At 40.5% G+C, this 14,002-nt stretch overlaps 1 protein-coding gene across 3 annotated transcripts in view; it reads left to right on the top strand.

Moving 5' to 3' along the window:
- mid2 (midline 2) overlaps positions 1-14,002 on the top strand; it is a 144,734-nt gene that overhangs the window by 37,168 nt on the left and 93,564 nt on the right. The window lies entirely within an intron of this gene.

Here is a 14,002-nt window from a genome sequence, read left to right as displayed (position 1 = left end):
GGACTATAAAGCAGAAGTCCAGGGCCTTGTCAGCTCCTCTCCTCAGCGTCTAGTCTTTTAAGACCAGTCGACTGGCTTTTCCCACTGCATATTTTCACAAGCACTAACAGCACTACAGATGAGTACTACACTCTCCAAAACCCTAGTGTGTGTGAGGAAGAAGCATGTTGACTTTATTGTACACAGTTCGAGTGGGCGCGCAGTTCTCGCATGCAAGCCGTTGCTGGTGGTGAACAATAGCATTAAATGGATTGGACTGAGCAAGATTTTTTCTTAATGACTTACTGAAAAGGCTTTTGTATATATATTATTTGAAGAAAAAGATAATTACTTTTTGCAAACATGGGTCCAAAGATCTTTATTATCGAGGATCTCTTTATTCCCACTGCAAACAAAATGTCTCATTACGATTATGCAGCTTGCAGATACATCTTTATACATATCAAGGAGGCGCAGGTGTTTTGATATGAGTCTTATCACATCAGTTGGGATCCTGTAATAACTGTGATGTAGTATTCATTGCCCTTGTGAGGCTTAATAGAGAACTACAAACAAATGTTTTTCTTTTTTTTGCTACAAATTAGGGCTTTGGTTCCCATGGTTACTCTGTTTGTCTTTTGATGTGAGTCATTTACATTCAATATGAACCCGGTCAAGGCTGTCTTTGATGCAAGAGGAAGGAGGGACAGAGAAAGAAAAAGAGTGTGATAAATTGAGGCTTATTTAAAAGTCACTGAAACCAGACTTTTGTCTATTGGCAAGCATTGTTTGCTGCTAATGATGGCCTCTGAAGAAAAGATTACGCTTTAAATACCTGCCGACTTAAAAAACTAATTTCCGTTTTCTCCTGTGTGATACAGACAATTGAGAGGGCCGGCTGTGTCTGAGGTAAACAACATTTTGTCAGCCTTAACCACACGGTCTGCCTCGGTAATGATCCTCGTCTGTGTTCCCAGACATGGCATTTAGGACCGAGGACAGACCTGCCTTGCAGCATTCCTGCCTGATTTCCCCATGCAGAACCAGGTAGACAGCTGAGAGAATCCATTTGTCAAACTCACAGTCCTTCACGGCTATAGACAAGAGCTGTCAATGGGAGGCTTTTGAGTTATTGTGTGCCTCACCAAAAGACACATGCAGCCTGTTTTTAGAGGGGGGGGGTTTCAGAAGGATTTTACCCACACACATTAGCTTCTCCTTCTTCTTGCTCGCCTCCTGTCGTGGAAACACACTCTTCAAGTACTCAGTCTTTGCCTGTCAAAGAGGCAAACTCTGCAGCAGATGCAAGAGGCCAAGCAGTGACGTGCTGAGATAATGTAGACAGTAACGCTGCCAACGTTGTGATGTTCCATGAGTCTTTTTCTTTGAATGAACTGCAATCATTTCAGTGCACTCCCATACTCTTGGCGGGGTGTTTACTGTCCTTTCAACCTTATAAAAATCGCTCAGTTGGTGAAGGAGGCTGTCACAATGGAAATATGACACTAACTAATCAAATGTAGGGTGTGTGTAGCATGTTGTTTCTCTATGTCCATAGTAATCAACAGGGCAAACAGCAGGCGTGAGCACTTTCAGTAATTTTGACTTATTTTTTAGTCTTGGACAGCGATAGTTTTGGTGCACGAAGGACACCCAAGTAACTGCATTAGCAGAATCTTTGTAAATTGGCTCTCTTCTACGAGCCACAAGAGTCCTCTCTCATCATTCTGCTCCACTTTTGCCTCCCTCCTCTTCCTTTTTTTCCCTCTGATGTCTGTTTCTCACTCATCTTCATTTACTTCCTGTTTTTTGGGGGCCTGGCAAAAGCATACATTTATTAGAGAGGCTATGTTTTTTTTAGTGCCCTTTTCTATTTCCCATTCATTGCATTTCATTTCCCTTCCTCTCCTCTTGTCTCATCCCACCCCCTTCCTCTGGTGTATGCCTTCTGACAGCCGAGGTACCCTGCAGCCTGCTTTGGCCAGGTATAGCACGAGATGAAAGGTTTGTAGCCAGAGCTCTCTTTCAAAGATGCCTTCTGCTCCGTCCCTTCTGTCCATGGGCACTCAGTTGTCCCTGCCAGGCAGATGGAAAAAAAAAAAAAGAGGGCAAGGGAAGGAGAGGGAGGAAGGAAGGAAGGAAGGATGGATGGAAAAGGAAAAGAGTGAAGATAAAGTTACCCAAACAAAAAGCAACACAAAGTCGGCAGAGTAAGATCTCCAGACTCGCCCTCACTCCAGATGTGGAAGTTGTAGCATGCCTCTGTATCATCAAAGTAGCTTGACATCCAGGTGAATGCAGCAAGGGGAAGGGATGGGCCCCCTTCTTTTAGTCTGCCTCCAGTTTGAAGCTCCTCATATATATCCTTATTCAGACTGGATGCCGCCCGGGGACATGGAGTTTTTGAACGTGTTCCTGACATGTTTTCATCATCTGATGTCTGGGAGTCACACTGAGGTCTGAATTCAGTTGAAGAAGTAACATCTTGTGCTCTCCACAAAATCAACTGAACTCTATACCTCAAGGTGAAATTTAAATGTCTTGTTCAATCAAGTCAGGATTGATGTCCTCATATATTTGGATTTGTTTCATGAGTTCGCTACAATGTAAATAAGCTGCTTTCATACATTGAAATCAGAGCTGTAATGAAGTCTAAATGCACACAAACACTGTTTATCCGCTTCTCCAATTCGGAAATATTGTTTGTTCAGCCCCCCTGCAGCATTTACTCCCGACACCTGTTAATGCACAAAAGCTTGGCTCCCTCTCGGTTTCTGCTACAAAATCCAAATTGCTTATTTTGTTTTCTCCTGGAACATTACTTCCCCCTGTCAAAGAGTATCATGCACTTTATCAGCTTTGTTTCTGCTTCATAGTTAAAGCTCATAACTTGTATTTCAATGGAATTAAGTTGTTGATCCATAATACCTGTAACACTCACAGGATTTCAGTTTGAAACCTTTAAAACAGGCTTTTTTCAAAAAAAGTTTTATACTGTAAATGAAAGGATGAGGAAAAACAGTAATGCAACAGTGAAGACAGAAAAATGTAGAAAGATGGTGCAAAAGATTCTAGATTTAAAGAAAATTTGTACAGAAACTGATTCAGAACCAACCCATGAATCAGGTGAGACATGTAGGCTACAAACTCTGAAAAGGAGAAAAATCTGTTATTGACTAAACATTGTTTTCATTTTAAAAAAGAGTGAAAGAAGACATAATCTAAATATAATCCAGTTCAAAACACAACCTTGGAACCAGCTATGAAATAATTGAAAATCTGTTAATACAAAGATTAACGCCATATCACCTTATTGACATTATTTTTGGTCTTCTTATGCCAATTTAGGGGTGTTTACTTGAGTATAGTTTGTAGACAAGTGAGAAAATTACCTCAACTGCCTCCTTTCTACACCAAGAAGCTTAGTGTCGGCAGGTCTAGCTTTCTATCATCTCGGCCCTCAATCCCTTGTTTTACAGAAGCATCTTGTCCAGGGAAAAATTTTGAATAACTTTGTTTTATACTAATCAATACAATGGACCGAGTCTCCAGTTAAAAAAAAAAATTGAGCTTAGCTTGCCACGCAGGAAATATGCCTTGTCGGTACTCCGTCATGTTAGTATATCATTCTACTCAAGCTCATCAGAGGCATCCACTGTCTTAAAACCCATTAGTAAACCAAATAGAAACACTACTTGCAAGTCCAAACAGACATTTAGTTGTTCTCGACAGAAAACTCATTGGCTGGAAATAATTCAAAACTTTTAAGTGCAGAAGAGATATTGTGTTTGCCGTCCAAATGCAAACGACTTGTCTCCTTAAAATAACCATCCTTGAAGACAATAGCCTCTGTGATTGTAGCACAGACAGGTTGGTTATGGTATACCGACATAAATCTTATCGGAAGACAAGCTAGATAATGCACTGCAGGTCGAAGCTGAGAGATTTAGCCTCTGGATGCTGCAGTGACAGGAGATACTAAGGTCAGACTGTGCAGGCAGTAAAACAACTGACAGTTGGTCATTACGAAAGACCCAGGTGGGCCAAAAAATCAATCATGTCGAGACTGGCCTGGACTGTGACAGATGCCTGACGTCTGCCTGATGAAGAGCTCTGCTGTTCCTCCGAGTGTGGAGGAGAAGGGGGGTGGAAGGGGAAAGATGAGCGGGGGGGCCCGGAGTGAGTCGGACAATAAGGTGTGAAGACAGTAATGGATCAGAGAATCAGCATGTAAGCAGCAGAAGGGTGGAGGTACTGTGTATGTTGACGAACAGATATTGGGGAACAGTAAAGGGAGATATCAGCATTTCAGAGAGAACAGGGGGAAAAGTGGAAGAAAAGCTAAGAGGCCAGCCGGGAGATCAATACTCAAGACATTTTCTCCAAAACCTGAAGTCAAGCTGTCATTATGTGGCCACAGTTACCGTAACAGCACCTTATCACACCGCACGCAGTTTTTATAGCAGGCCACACTCAGTGTTTTGATAACACCTTTGTAGGCTATTCCATTGTGTCAGCTCTAACAGTATGAGGAAGTAGTTCAAGTGTGAAATGCCACTGCATTTTTGGCCCACACTCAATAACTCGGAGCACTTGATTTAATCATTTTGTCAATTTCCTACTCATTAAAAAAAAAAAAGAAGAAAATTGTTTTCATCAAGGTAAATTTTCTACTCCTGGATAATTTGCAAAGAAGTCCCATGAGACTTGATTTAAGAAGAAGCGCTGGTGCTCTAACAGTTTTGAGTGAATTTACTGAAAAATAACTGGAATCACAAGACATCATACATCCCACTTATTCTGCTCTACATAACTACTTTATGGCCTGCTTGTGACACAACAACGTACACATTTCTTTTAGTTGTAACCACCAAGTCTGCAGATGAAGGTATAACACAACACAAAACATGTCCTCACTGATGCTAATATCCTCAATTGCAAATTATTTCAGATGCAGACTGAGGATTATATGTCTATAAAACTGTAACGCAGGCTACTGTTGAGCCTGTAACTGTGTGGCATGCCTCCTTTTTTTCTTTTCTTTTTTTTTTTACAAAGTAATGAAATCACAGCAGATGGAGGGAAATAAATATGTTTACACGGTATTCAAACTCTTCAGATTCCAGCAAGGTCAACAGACAACATGTGAGCAGACGGTACGTCTTAGATCAGTGTTTGGGCAAGTAGGATTTAAGGATGTAAGCCTTTCTGTTCCTGCATAGTCATGCTGCTGCTGTTCTGACACACCAACAAACAGACCCTACAGCTTCTTCCTTTGAGTTTCTGAAAGTTGCCGGCATACTTGCCAATGCGATCTGATTAGCAATTCATTTGCAGAATTATTGATTCTTATAGTGATCTAAATTGAGTCTTCTTTGACAAATTAGCAGTCGAGACTGTAAATATGTGGACAGTGGCACAGGCTATATATTATTGATCCAGGATTAATATGCCGGTCTCATCTTTAATGTTATCAGATTTACATCAATATTGAAAGAACTATGTGAGGTTAATAACCTTCTTTACACATAACGCCAACACTGCAAGGATTCAAAAGTAATTGGACATGTGGCTGCTAGTGACGAGGTGATACTCCCAACCTAGAGTAGCCAAAAGGGAGACTGTCAGGCTTATCACACAGCCTGGACTATAACACCACACACAGTATTATGTGAATGACATGCATATCAAGAAAAGAAATGCACAGAGTTGCCTGACATCTCTTTAAAAAGTCATGAGGTCATTTGCTGCTGAACCAAGAATTATGCAATTTAGAGAAAGTGAGTAGGACATGCAATCTGTGCAGGATATGAATAATAAATTGAGGGAAAGATTGTGGAGGTTTTCAGTTTTCTGTGTTCTAATTCATTTGTTTACTACAACTGTATTTTACAGTTGTTAGTGTCCTACTGGCGTCTTCTCATACATTATTTAATGCATTTTACGGTTAAGATTTTCTTCACATAGAATAATTTTTTATCTTAAACTTTTAAAGATACAGGTCATGCAAAGGCAGTAGTGAGAGGGGATGGATTATATGTGGGTGTGGATGTGAATATTATTCTTGGCATATTCTCTGCCGCAAATTAGACACTCAATCAGTACATTCATTATGGTTTGCTTATATGTTTAACAGAAATAAATGTAGTCTATTATTTTCATGATCCATTTCTTAAAAATTAAACTATAACGATGCCCACAGTGTTGCATGTCATACCACAAATATCTCATCCATTTATTCCACACGTATACAGTTTACAACAGGAACACATAAGTGTTATTCAGATATGATATGATTGTCATGGCTCACTTTGTTAGTGTTAATGTACTGTTACTTTCATGTCAACATCCCTGTTTATGTTGAGGAATGTTACACAGCTTTTATAGCATACAATACACCAGACAAAGAGTCCTTATTGCATCTATTGTTGTCTGCTCCATACTAAATTGCTATTTATTTCTTCCCTATAAGACACTCACTCTCTCTTGGGCATCCTATACTTCCTTTCCTACCTTCCTACCTCCATCTTTGTCCTCTACCTGTCTTCTTTCATCTTTTGTTTTAATCAAGCATCTGATCAGAGGCCCAGGAGGATGAGGGATAATGAGATTAGGCCGGTACATGTTTACACATTCTGATTTACACTGAGCTTCCCCTGTCTTTCTCAATCTGACCCATATTTCTCCACATCCCTCCTCCGTGTTTTTGCTTTTTATGTCTCCAGTCTTCCTCTCAGGCGCTTTGTCTTTCCCATTTCAGTAACCCACCTTTTGCTGCAGTAGTGGTGAGGATACGCACGCTTTGTTAGCCGATAATACGGACTGTTATCCGCTCCATACCTGTGAGGTTTCATTTTCCATGCTGTAGCGTCTGATCTATATACAGAGCCTGATCACCATGTCTGGCTGTCAGTCATCCGTCTTCAGTTTTGTCCTCAGTGCATCTTCCCTTCACACCACTTCCCAGTCTGAGAACAGTGAGACACTCAGTTTTTACACAGTGGAGGAATCCAAACAAAAGAATAATGTCATTGAGACTGCAACTAGTGGTTGTAGCAACCGACCTTCTAGAGGAAGCAAAATATGTTTGCCATGATGGAAACTGAATCTAAAATCTTTAGAAATAAAGTATGAATGAATTCCAACATGTTGCTCTCCCTCATTTGTGAAGTAGTTTCAGAGACATAAATGGCTTGTTTTTTGCACATCTCTTGCTTCCCACTATTGTTTGAAGGTGCCATTTTAAATCTGCCTCTGTATATCGTGAGGTTACTAGAGTAAAATGCATACAATTAATGGCTTTTTGACAGCACAAGCACACAAGTAATGTAAGAGTCATATATAATGAACGAATGCCTCTGTGTCCCAGTTGAGCTTGAATTGACATTAACGGCCACACACACAAACAAGTCACCCTCAGGCCCATGCAATCAAACTCCTCTGCTAACTGTGATACACTCTGGTGCTACTGGGCCACCAGTATTGTGGTAAACCAAAACTCAACTTGTTGCATCATAAGATGAATACAAGCATCTTCCTTGATCCTACAGAGTCTGACAGCTGACAACGAGCTGCGTGTTCCCAAGCCGAGCAGCTACTCAAGCAGAGAAAACGAACATGACATCATGAAAACACATTTTTAAAGCTGGATTTGACTCCAGATTGCTTTTAAAGGTTTCAGACGGCCATGTTAATATCAATGTTGGTCAGATGAAGTTACATAAGTGCGAAACGTGTTGTCATGAAACGTTGCTTTGGCTTGTGAAGAGGATGGCTGTTGTTGGGTAGTGTTACTGTTATGTGCTGCTGTGTGTTGTTGTGTATGTTTGATTCATTTTACAAATGAGACTGTCTATCTGCTCTTTTCCATTTTCAATTTTGAACTAATGCTTTATGGCTTTGTTGATCATTTCTTTCTTTTTTATATGCACTGTGATCATATTGATATTTCGAGGCATGAAGTGCATCACATTTCTTCGTTATAGCAGTGACACATTCAAATATATTTCAATAGCTGACCATGAAACACCTTTGTTCGTCCCAAAATGTACAGATTTATTTTATGTTTTAAGCTTCAGTTTCTCTCCATCAGACATCTAGCTCTTTTTTCTATAAATTACTTATCTATATTGATCCCATTGAGGTGCTCCAGAGCTCTTAAATGCATCATAATTCTGGATGGTCCCATATTATCTAATATAAAATATTTTAATGTTACTGGCTGAATAAGCACTGTAACTGTGACAATTAGAGTAAAGGAGCTATCAAAAGCTCTTAAAGGCTGTCAAATTTGACTATATACAGGGACGGTGCTGAAGATCAGTGCACATACAGTACATATTACGATGTCATGTTGTATATTGGACTTGTATCCCACTGAACTAAACAGACAGCAGTTTTTGATAATTTGTTTTGTCTTGCACGTTGCTTGTTAAATTGGGTTTTGCAATTTTCATGTCTTTTGGTGTGCATTGTGTAATTATATAATCGTTTTGTGCCTTGTTTGAGGCTCTTTGGCTAAAACCATTAGATTTAAACTCTGCATTAACAATACATGCATCAATGCAATTACTTAAACTCTTCCTTCAGCTGAATTAAACGATAATCCAAAAGGGAGATATATAAAAACGGCCAAGTTGAACTTCTTGGTCAATATCAGAACAACCACAGAAATCATGCATGGACAGGAGTGAGATAAGCAGAGAAAGAGAGACAGCCAGTGGAGTGCCAAACTACAACAACGTGGTTCGACTCAAGTGACAAATAACAGCAACCGCTGACACAGTTTAAACCAGGTTAGACCGCAAAACCAGGTTACAGTCATTAAAGACTTGAAGCTATGTGTATACAGCCCTACTATTCAAACCTCTCTGTTGTTGGTTCTGTCACAAATCGCAACCAGAAACTAAATGTCAAACATACTGCACGGCGGCACGAGTGAAGAACAAGGACTCACAGCATCTTACCTTGAAATCAGCACCTTACCTTATGAAGACTTTAGCAAACCAAAGGTGGACTTGCACTCTGGAGTGACGTTGATGAACTCCCTCATGAGGTCCTGACTATCGATACCATTCAAGATATATCTTGGTGGAGATGCAGCAATGCAGTATGAAGTAATCTCTTCGGAGTGACAGTGATACGGACGCAAGTTTTGGACATGCAAACACAAACATAATTGCAGCGGCTTTTTACATTTCCTTGAGAGTCTTCTTGTTTGCGATTATTGTTTATTCATCCTAAATTTTGCCGCAAACTTAAAAGCCTCCTTTTGCAGATGTGGCATCAGCTCCTGCCCAGTCCTCATTAATTAGCTTCCTTGAAACCGCAGAGCAACAAGGAATCACAAAGTTGTATCCATCTCTTTCACATAATGAAGTCAATTCCAACGTTGAAACCAAGCTTAGTTGGTTGAATAATATTGAAAAGTAGTCAGTCCCAAAATGGCTGGATGGAAAGGCTCCATAGTTGCACTGACAAAGGTGTTAGCACCATCATCTTCTGCTGTGGTTTAGTGGAAGGGTGAGCACTAGCCAGCTCGTCAGGGTGGATAGTATCGGGCCTATTGAGCTCATTGTCGAAGATGTGGCTGATTGTAGAGATGAACACCAGGGGGCTGGAGCCTATCCCAGTTCACTTTGGGTGAAGGCAGGGTACACCCTGGACAGGTTGCCAGTCTATCGCAGGGCCAACATTTATAGACAGACGGAAACAAAGCCCATTCACACCTAAGGGCAATTTGTAGAATCACCAATTAACCTGAGGTAAATTTTTTGGACGGCGGGAGGAAGCCAGAGTACCTGGAGAGAACCCACGCAGGCACAGGGACAACATGCAAACTCCACATGGAAGGCCCAGGTCCAGATTCAAATCCGGAACCTTTTCGCTGTGCGGCGACAATGCTAACCACTGCACCGCTGTGCCGCCCTCATAGTCTCACACTACACCCAAAATTTGTTAGTGTGAAAAATATTTCAATAACACATTTTAATGGCCATTGCGGTTAAAAAATACACAAACAGCACTATCAATTCTAGACTTACAGTGACATTACAAAGGTCAAAAATAGTCAATAGGATCATTTTATTCTGGATGTATTTTAATAGTTTTAATATTATTTTTTTTTCTGTTGTGTTGTGCATAGTTTTGTACAGTAGTTTGCAGTATTTTCATTTTACAACTGAGTTTTGTGCTCTGGATGACAAACATGCATTATAAGCTTGCAAGGATGTGGATCACTGTTATGTCCATCTAAATGACCTTGTAAAGAATGTTTTTTTTTTTTTTTTTTCTTTCTCTTTCTCTCCCAGTAGCAGCAAACACAGTAGTAGTCAGAGTTTGCTGTCTGTCAGTGAACGCCCTGTGTTCGGCTCCAGCATGTCTTGTTGTGGAGCCAAAGGGTGAAGAAGGCAATGAGACTCTGATAAGAAAGTCTCTGTGTTCTCTCTGCTGAGTACACACAAACACACATGCAGGCACTGCTGGTCAAGTCACACCATTATTTTACCAGAGAGTGGCTAACATGTCTTCAGCTGGCTTTACACTGCCAGCTCACAGCAACTCTTTTCATACCAACTGTAGTTGTGACCCTGTCAGTAAACACGTATCTAACCTGTTTACTGTCTGAGTCTCTACCATGTCTATGGCAACAACAACAACAACAAAAAAGTCCAAGAGGGAGCAGAAATTTATGAATTCAAACCTTTCTACTTCAGGCAGTATGTCTACACTGACTAGTTGACAAGCAGGGGAACTTGTAGCAACAGTAGGCAATACACACTAATGTCCAGCTAAGTGTCCAGGTGAATTGTAGTCGGTGTTTAACTGATTTTAATGCGTAAACCAATACCTTATCAGTTCTATAAAAGTCAAGATACCAACATTCAAAAACTCAGTGGCTGTAAGTCTCCATGTGAAGATGTTTTAATGTCTGAAATGTTAAAGTGCAAAAAAAAAAGCATTCTTGTTGTTGGATCACATATGAATTGTGTTTTTGTCTGCATAGGTGGAAATGAAAATATTAATATGAGGTGGTGAGACTAATGGAAAGCTGAAGGTGCGATTTCACACCGTCACACGTAGCAAGCGTTTATTGATCTGTTTATCAGGACATCATTTTTAAAATGGGAACGAGACGGCCAGGTGATACCCCTCCCAACTTTTTTGAGACTGTTGTCATTATAGTCACTAATACACGTCACAAACAGTGGGTGAATGTAATCAAAGAAATAATTCATACAATTTATGTAAAATTTAAGTTAAGATTGTGTGATTGCCATGGTTACTGAGTGGTATAGCACACCACAGAAGTAAAAACACATCCAGGCACAGCGTACTAAACACCGCATCACTCTCATGAGATTTCTGCACTGGGCTGCAGATTCCTATGTTCTGAAGGGAACAAAGTTTTTTTTATGTCTCTGTGAGTGAGTGTTTTTCGTGATCACTTCATGTTGCTGCAGTGCACAGACAGACTGGTGCTGTACAGTAAGTCCCTGATGAGCTGTGGGCTGGGAGAGGAAAGAGGAAGAGAAGAGCTGATGCATTTCCTCTGGACACACACTGCTCGGTGTTGATGATTTGTCATGCAAGTGTGCACTGGTGTGCGCTCCTGTGTGTACGTGTGTTAACACACACACACACACACACACACACACACACACACACACACACACACACACACACATGCAGAGATGCCCGCGCACAAGCATTGTTAGGCTGATGGTAATTTGATATGTAACATGGCCCACGCCTGGGCCACAACAGCACAATGCTGAGGCCAAGTCTCCAGTGGCAGGTGTGTTTACTGTCCACAGCAGCCTCAGTCCTGCAGCTGCCCTCATTCTGTCACTGGCCTTTGTCTTTCGTAGGAATTCATCACACTTTTTTCATTACATCTCTGTTTTCTGAAGAAACAACCTTTATTTAAATTCTGCCAAATAAAGGCTGTTTTAATAAAGTTTCACTCTAAGGGTTCAAAGTTATCACAATTACATTTCTGTTCACTTACGGTGTTCCAGGAATGTGCAACTTTTTATTTAAAAATCATATCAGGTGCACTGATGAATTGCTATATTAATTGATAAACCCAACACTGAGTTCATTCAAATAGTAAAATCATATATTAGCCAACTTGGGAGGAATTCATTATTATGTAAATGTAAACCATCTATAGCAGTGATATTCAGTATCTAGTTACTGACCTCATCACTCCCCACAATGAAAATACCAAGGTTAGCACAGCCGGGATTGGGAATTGATGATAATTTCTATCCGAGGGAAATGTAGACTCAGAGCCTACAGGTGGAGGGAGGGTGGAGGTGGGGCTGCTATATGAGAAGCAGCAGCAGCATGTGACAGGATACATGTAGCTGTCAGGTGAGAAAGTGTGATAGCAGGCATGCCAGTCCGAGAGTGTTAGCAAGGCACCAATGGCTTAAGTCATAGACAAAAGGGTGCATTGTGAGGCAGTAAGAAGAGTGCATCATGTGAGACTGTAGCTCAAAGGCTTCACTTTAAAAGTGAAATCCTACAACTGTAATATATTTGATCAGTTGTATATTTGCTGGCATAGTTGTCGTAATCACCTGGGAGTACTGTGTACCAGCAAGTGAGTCTCAGTGTCTCAGACTGAGAGGGGGAAAAAAAAAGAAAAGAAGAGAAATGGGCTTCTGTCAAAGTGTCAATAGCAATCCCCTGACCACTGCACTGCTCAGAAGAAAAGATCTGCAATGCATACATTCTGAGTAAACACACATTAGTACTGTCCAACCCACAAATTGCTGAGTTCATTTAGAGTGCTCGACACCGAAGCTGCTTTCAGAGCAGATGACTGCCAGTCACACAAAATTCAGACGTCCATGTGGTCAGTGAGTGAAGACATCACTTATGGTTGCCTGGGGCTGAATCCAGGCTCAGTCTGTGCAGTCAGTCAGCCAGCCATTTTGCAGGCTCAAAGGGTAAAAGACCTAATTCAACCCCCCCCCCCCCCCACCCCCCTCGGGGAATTAAAGTAATATTCACTTGTAGCTTGCTCTAACCATGTGCTCAAGAAAGAGTGTACTTTTAATAAACATATATACACACACAAAGAGGGTTTAGATAAGGAAAGAGGAATATGTAATAATCTACATCACACAATATTTTTTGAAATAGTAGAAAGAACTGGGTATCTCCTGCCTGTACGGCATAAAGCATATAATTAACATTTGGCAAACAAATCAAACTTTATCAATTTACCAATTTGTCTTTGTAAAATTATAAATTTAGATTATTTAGATCCACCACTTTGAGGTAGCAAATAATTCGTATTATTTCTGTAATCAAACTGAAATACCATTCAACCTGTCTGCCTGGTAACACCACCTTAACACCACAGTGGCTTTCAACTATCTTAGAGAAAAATAAACCACGCAGGTAGAGGGAGGACACGAACGAGGCCAACGCTGCTGCAGACAGTAAGACGGGGTTTGGCAAAGAGGGGGCCCACAAACAGTTATCAAGACAAGAAAAGGTCTCCCATCTGTGTTTGCAGATACATCCAATAGAGACAGACAGGTAAATATAGTGAACAGTAAGCTTGAAGAGGGCTCTCAGACGCTTTGTGGTAGCGCTTGTTGACAGTCGCAGAACACGCCTGCATGTCAGGCCACACCTTGTCTGGTATACTGTTTACCCACAGCAGCCTCCCTAATGTGCTTCACACGGGTTGTAGGTTCATTTGACACGTTGCTAAAGTCTTACATGCATGTTTTATATATATATCAGATATCTGAATCTATTACATCAGTGTTAACGTGTCAATAATCCTGCCTACATTGGATCTCTAAAAACTATCAATAATGCCTCAAATGTGACCTCAATAAAGGTTGGTCTGTTGGAACTGACTTTTATAAATGATGAAAAATGTTATTTTAAATAATCAGTAATTTAGATACGAAATAAGAATTAAATCTAAATCATCATTTAAACTTTACTTTTAAACACCGTTTATCTGAAAACAATATGCCTGTTTTTTTGTTGT

The sequence above is a fragment of the Embiotoca jacksoni genome, unplaced genomic scaffold (genome assembly GCF_022577435.1).
Source record: "Embiotoca jacksoni isolate LCO1_2020_lvr unplaced genomic scaffold, fEmbJac1.0.p SCAF_5, whole genome shotgun sequence".
Classification (NCBI taxonomy): domain Eukaryota; kingdom Metazoa; phylum Chordata; class Actinopteri; family Embiotocidae; genus Embiotoca; species Embiotoca jacksoni.
Note: the sequence above shows the minus strand (reverse complement) of the source record. Positions and strands in the feature narration are given on the sequence as shown.